The 7,259-nt window shown below is 46.9% G+C and overlaps 1 pseudogene; it reads right to left on the bottom strand.

Moving 5' to 3' along the window:
* Window positions 1-3,317: 3,317 nt before the first annotated feature.
* On the bottom strand, window positions 3,318-4,320 carry LOC149443934 (legumain pseudogene; annotated as a pseudogene).
* Window positions 4,321-7,259: the final 2,939 nt, after the last annotated feature.

Here is a 7,259-nt window from a genome sequence, read left to right as displayed (position 1 = left end):
AAAACCACAACTCCTGTTTTTAATTCGCCTCTCAAATTTCCAACTTTTCAGCTTCCAGACGGCAAGATGTGGCAAACAGCCAGATGTGGATCTGAAATTGGACAGGATGGAAACCCTGCTCTGTGAGGTGTTCAGGGGGGAAGCTTCACATAAGAACTGCTGTCTATGGGATCCTCTTCCTCTTGTCTTGTGGCTGGATCTGGGGTTTCTTCTTCCAGATTTCGCTCATGTATGTAACGATTTCTGTAGTTTTGACATTTAGTCTAATCAATGGGCAAAAGATTGCTAAACATCTTTCTTGTCCCAGTGGAAATCCTTCTCCATACCTCAGGAGGATTATCCATCTGAAAATTTGTATTTCCAGCCAACAAAACTTGTATACACCTTCATCAGGAATGGCGTCCTGCCATGGAAACTTTCCTGTGAGCAGAATGTAGATGACACCAAATGAAATGAGAGTAAACCTGAAATACTGAACTCCCGGAGGAAAGATGGCTGACTGATTCTATTTTTATCCATAACCTTCATTGCTATTCTTTGACCTGTGAAAAAAGTGAATATACCTTAGATCAAGAATTGGAATATACAGAAATTACTGGTTGAATATTTAGTTTCATTTTTGCTTCCTAACTAATTTTACCAACATGAATTCACATGTATTCCATTAAATATTAACAGATGTAATGAATGCTGCCATTGGTTCATATTTGCTCACTTTTCATATACCTGCTGTTCTTCAATATGAGAGTTGTATGGGGATTCTCCATTGTTTTATTATAGATTAGTGACCTCCTTGAAAAAAGTCTATGCAGTCTTGCAGATCAAAGTTCCATGCATACATATTTGCAGAGGATATTTAAGTGGATGTTAGATTAAATCACTGACCTGTTTTTTTCTTTTCCTCTGCCAAGAATATTTTTTGAAATCCACTTTCTCCAATTCGTTCTCATTGATGACGTGCTTCTGTAAGTCTGTCTTCTGTTGTCCTTTGAGTAGGAGACCATTCTATCCAGAAGAACTTCCACATCATGAGCAACGAAGGTCATACTGTCCTGGAGAACAAAAAAGTAAATATGAACACGGTTACCTTCAGTTATATATCTATAGACCGCCACATCATTGTTTATCAGCACTCCTGCATACACGTCTGTACTGTTGGGCCAGTTTATAATAATTCCTTTGGTTGGATTCTCCATTATCTGCAATATCATCGTACTTCATCAGGGATGATCTACTTGATGATTTGATAAGCATGGCACATGTCAGTCTGACGTCTGTAGTTGTACCAGCCATTGGAGCCGGCCACCAGGACCACCCACTGCTTCTCCAACCTCCTGGGTCATCCATGGGCATGGATGTGGGCAGGACAGTGAGGCTGAGGATTAGTTTCATTGGAAGCATCTTGGAAGAAGTTGAAGTAACAGGACCCTGCTCCCGTCCAGCGGTCTGTGCTCTGGGTGTTATCAGAGCAATGAGACTGCAGAATGGGACTTCTCAAAAAAAAAATGTAAAATGGAGACATTGATGGATATTGAAAATTAAAAAAAGAATTGGATAGCATTTTTGAATTGTGGTGCTGAGATGCAGGGAAGATCCGCTTTTAAACAGTCCATAGAGGCAAAAAACTAATTAAACTTCAGGTTGGTGGTCGTCATTCGCATCATTGGTGTGTCTGCTACGACATGTGATTTTTGGACAGTAACTGAAAGTGCCTTATCCTTCATGTTTGTTTGTGTGTTTGTGTTTTTGTTTTTGTTTTTTTAAGGAATGAATTTCAAACCATTGATAGGGGAATCATACGAAAAAAGCACACTGAAAACAAACTGTGCATGAGCTAGGAAAAATGACCCAGAAGGAAAAGAATGTTTACTGTCAAGACACGGGCAATTAGAGTACTTAACCCTCATCTAATACTATGGGTTTATATCTGCCCCGATTTTTTAAATTCCAGAGGAGGAAATCAAAAATAGCAGCTAAACCATAACAATCACTGTAAAGAGATCTAAAAAATTATAAAATACCCCAAACTTAAATCTGGATTTAGAAATACACTATATTGTCAAGTATTGGACCGCCTTCCTTTACACTTATGAACTTCAATGACATCCCAGTCTTAGTCCGTAGGGTTCAATATTGAGTTGGCCCACCCTTTAAGCTATAGCAGCTTCAACTCTTCTGGGAAGGCCGTCCACAAGGTTTAGGAGGGTGTCTATGGGAAGGTTGGACCATTCTTCCAGAAGCACATTTGTCAGGTCAGGCACTGATGTTGGACGAGAAGGCCTGGCTTGCATTTTCCACTCTAATTCATACCAAAGGTGTTCTATGAGGTTGAGGTCAGGACTCTGTGCAGGCCAGTCAAGTTCCTCCACCCCAAACTGGCTTCTCCATGTCTCTATGGACCTTGCTTTGTGCACTGGTGCGCAGTCATGTTGGAACAGGAAGGGGCCATCCCCAAACTCTTTCCACACAGTTGGGAGCATGAAATATTTGTCCAAAATGTCTTGGTATGATGATGCCTTAAGAGTTCCCTTCACTGGAACTAGGGGGCCAAACCCAACCCCTGAAAAAAAAAACCCGCACCATAATACCCCCTCCAACAAACTTTACACTTGGCACAATGCAGTCAGGCAAGTACCACTCTCCTGGCAACCGCAAAACACAGACACGTCCATTGGATTGCCAGACAGAATATAAAGGTAAATTCCGCACACGTAAAATTGTCAATACATTAAGGTATAGGTAAGATAGTCCTGTAAGTCTATCTTCTGTAGTCCTTGTAAGTAGGAGACCATTCTAGCCAGAAGAACTTCCACATTATGAGAAACCTGAGGCCACAGTGTCCTGAAGAAGAAAAAAGGAAAATTGTTGCATTATCAGAAAACCTGATTACCAGGCAAGTGGCGGCAAGGTTGGGATTTGAACTAACTTGGATGGATATGGCTGTGTAAGTGAAGCCTGGGGTTTGAATTGAAAATTTTTTATTTTTTTAAAGGCAAATAAATTAGTCATAGAATAGAGACTAGGTTTAAGGCTCAGCTTTAGAGAGGGCAAATTGCAGAGTTTTAATCATCACCCATGTCCCCCCTCTGCTGGAAGACATGGTGCATCCAGCTGTGTCACTGCAGGTCTTGGTAGATCTTGTCCATAGCATGGGTGATGCTCTCCATTGTGGGTATCTGGATTACCAGAGGTTAACCGGAGTATACAACTGTCTCCATGGAGTATTCATACAGTAGGTTGTGCCGGTTGAAACACTGGTTCTTGAAGTGCTCGGTGTCTTCACAGTTTCACTTAATTTCAGTCTTATCAGTGATAAATTATTCTGCCAACTCATTAGTTCTGTGGTGACAGAATCTGATCTTCCTGATTGATTTCTTGATCAAGGCTTTGGCCTCCTTTTTTAGGGCCTTTATCCTAGCCAGTACACCCCAGGCCTTTATAGCATCGTTGGTAGCCAGGAACCTCCTCTTTAGGATGGCCATGGGCTCTTCTGGGATGGGGATCAAGTTAATGTATATCTGCTCCAGAGTCATGTGAGGGGCTTCTGACTTTTAGCGCTACCCTGGAACTTGCTCACCGTCATCTTGGAAATATTCCGGTTCCCATACTGCATCACATAACTGGTATTGGTGTGTTGCTTGACCAGTTTGTAGTGTGTCCTCCTTGGACAGGTCCTCCATCCAGCGGATGCTGTAAAGATCACGAGGTATGTGTCTCACTTCTCGACATAACAGGCATAATATGATACATAAGGGTTGGCGGTTGTGGTGGCATAAACATCAATGTTAGGTAGATGGTTCATGATGGAGCCTGATTCACATGATGTATATAACCATATTTTTTTTTTTATGTCTTGTTATACATGTACTCAATGGTCTTGTTCAGTTTTTTGATGTGGAGGTCATCACTTGAAAGGCCAGCAGACCTGGAGCTACGTGATCAGTGAAGTAGATAAAGATATGGTTGTTGGGTCCACTCTGAATCATTTTCCCAGATCATTTTTCCCTTTTACCACCTCTGAGTCACCTCCTCAGAACCGCCAGGAAGTTGTCAAGAGTGACAAACTCTTTTTGTGTAGTCCTTCAGAACTCTGGCATACTGTAAGGCTGGTTTTATTATGATTCCTTTGGTTGCATTCTCAATTATCTGCGATATTGTCGTGCACCATCACCATGGTCTGCTCATCAGGGATGCTGTTCTACTTGACAATTTGATAAGCGTGATACATGTCAGCCTGATGTCCATAGTTGTACCAGCCATTGGAGCCAGCCACCAGGACTACTCAGTGTTTCCTCCATCTTCTGGGTCATCCATGGGCATGGATGTGGCCAGGACAGGGTGGCTGAGGATTAGTCACTGGAAGCATTTTGGATGAAGTAAAATGACCCTGCTCCCTTTTAGTGGTCTGTGCTCTGGGTGTTATCACAGTGATGAGACCACAGATTATGACTGCTCAACCAAATAATGTTCTATGTGCTTTTTGAGTTTTCTTTTGGGGAAAAGAGGAAGAAAGCAAAGACTTATGTTCTGTATACCACTTTTAAATGTGTTTATATAATTCTGCATCAGGTCGTTTGCATAAAATAACTAGAGATGAGCGAAGAAATGAAAAATTCGATTCGACTGATTCGGCGAATTCGTGGACAATATTCGATTCGAGTCGAATAAATTCGCTGTGAATTTAACTTAAAAAAGGGTGTTTCTAGGCTTCAGAGAGACTTAATATTAGTGCAGAACACTGTACCTTTAATTGAAATGCCCTTGGAGTCTGCTGGGGAAGAGAAATAATACTGTCTGTCAGTATGACATGCAGATGAGTGCCGTCGATCTTAGAATCACTGCACACTTCACTCCTTTGGCCAGTCACGGGGCCAAAACCAGTGTTTGGAGCCACAGTGTGGCGGTGGAGGCAGCAGCAATGGGAGGCCATACAGCAACCTATGACAAAATGGAAACCAGCAGGAGCGTGAGGAGACCTGAAAGTGGCACATGGCAGAGTGGAAGCAATGGGAGGCCGTACAGGGACCCAGGTCACACTGTGGGCTCAGCAGCAGCGTGACCAGGAGGTACGGGGGCCCATGGTCGATATGGGGCCTGGCGGCACCTATGGAAGGCCGCTAATCTGCCAGCAACCTATGACAAAATGGAAAACCGCAGGAGTGTAAGGAGACCTCAAAGTGGCACATGGCAGAGTGGAAGCAATGGGAGGCCGTACAGGGACCCAGGTCACACTGTGGGACCAGCAGCAGCGTGACCAGGAGGTACGGGGGCCCATGGCCGATATGGGGCCTGGCGGCACCTATGGAAGGCCGCTAATCTGCCAGCAACCTATGACAAAATGGAAAACCGCAGGAGTGTAAGGAGACCTCAAAGTGGCACATGGCAGAGTGGAAGCAATGGGAGGCCGTACAGGGACCCAGGTCACACTGTGGGACCAGCAGCAGCGTGACCAGGAGGTACGGGGGCCCATGGCCGATATGGGGCCTGGCGTAACCTATGGAAGGCCGCTAATCTGCCAGCACCCTATGACAAAATGGAACCCTGGGCTGGGGCAGGCAGAACCGCCGTATCTTTATCACGTTTTTCACAGGCCACCGAATGGCGACGCTGCATATGCTGACGCAACGCTGTAGTCCCAACATGGGCCCCCTGGCCACGCTTGACTTTCTGGCCACATAGTCGACATTAGGCTACGTTTACTTCCTCGGGCGGCTTGACGAAAACTTGCCACACCGCCGAGTAGGAAACTTTGCACCCGCTACTCCTCACTGGCTGACTGCTACTTCCTCCGTGCACACCGGCACCACTACTGGCTGTGGTGGTAGGCTGCAGTGGAGCTGCTGCTCTACTCCGTGGCCGTTTGCCTCCACTGACACAGCTGCGACCCTGCTGCCTCCTGGCAGCAGCAATGGGAGGCCGTACAGGGACCCAGGTCACACTGTGGGCCCAGCAGCAGCGTGACCAGGCGGTACGGGGGCCCATGGCCGATATGGGGCCTGGCGGCACCTATGGGAGGCCGCTAATCTGCCAGCAACCTATGACAAAATGGACAACCGCAGGAGTGTGAGGAGATTTCAAAGAGGTACATGGCAGAGTGGAAGCAATGGGAGGCCGTACAGGGACCCAGGTCACACTGTGGGACCAGCATCAGCGTGAACAGGCGGTACGGGGGCCCATGGCCGATTTGACCTCATTCATCCCATAGTCCTGCCGACTCACGAATAGCGTGGCCTCCTCAAAGGGCCTGAGCAAGCGCAGGTGTCACACATGAGCTGACAATGGCTGACATCTAAGTTACACAGGGAGTACCTTTATCCGCTTTTAACATCAGGAAATCTGTGATGGCCTTTAGCTGTTCGTAAAGGCGGTCTAACATATGTAGGGTTGAATTACACCTTGTTGCAACGTCACAGCATGAGGAGTCGGTACGGGGGCCCATGGCAGATTACGTGCCTGGCAGCAGCAATGGGAGGCCCGTAATCTGCCAGCACCCTATGTCAAAAAATTGAACACACCAGCAGTGTGAGGAGACCTCAAAGTGGCACATGGCAGAGTGGAAGCAATGGGAGGCCGTACAGGGACCCAGGTCACACTGTGGGCCCAGCAGCAGCGTGACCAGGAGGTACGGGGGCCCATGGCCGATATGGGGCCTGGCGGAACCTATGGAAGGCCTGTAATCTGCCAGCAACCTATGACAAAATGGAAAACCACAGGAGTGTGAGGAGACCTCAAAGTGGCACATGGCAGAGTGGAAGCAATGGGAGGCCGTACAGGGACCCAGGTCACACTGTGGGACCAGCAGCAGCGTGACCAGGCGGTACGGGGGCCCATGGCCGATATGGGGCCTGGCGGCACCTATGGGAGGCCGCTAATCTGCCAGCAACCTATGACAAAATGGACAACCGCAGGAGTGTGAGGAGATTTCAAAGAGGTACATGGCAGAGTGGAAGCAATGGGAGGCCGTACAGGGACCCAGGTCACACTGTGGGACCAGCATCAGCGTGAACAGGCGGTACGGGGGCCCATGGCCGATTTGACCTCATTCATCCCATAGTCCTGCCGACTCACGAATAGCGTGGCCTCCTCAAAGGGCCTGAGCAAGCGCAGGTGTCACACATGAGCTGACAATGGCTGACATCTAAGTTACACAGGGAGTACCTTTATCCGCTTTTAACATCAGGAAATCTGTGATGGCCTTTAGCTGTTCGTAAAGGCGGTCTAACATATGTAGGGTTGAATTACACCTTGTTGCAACGTCA

Source organism: Staurois parvus, unplaced genomic scaffold (assembly GCF_062004578.1).
Source record: "Staurois parvus isolate SC_StPar_1 unplaced genomic scaffold, SC_StPar_1.0 ptg000822l, whole genome shotgun sequence".
NCBI classification, from domain to species: domain Eukaryota; kingdom Metazoa; phylum Chordata; class Amphibia; order Anura; family Ranidae; genus Staurois; species Staurois parvus.
This window is presented reverse-complemented; position numbering and strand designations above follow the sequence as displayed.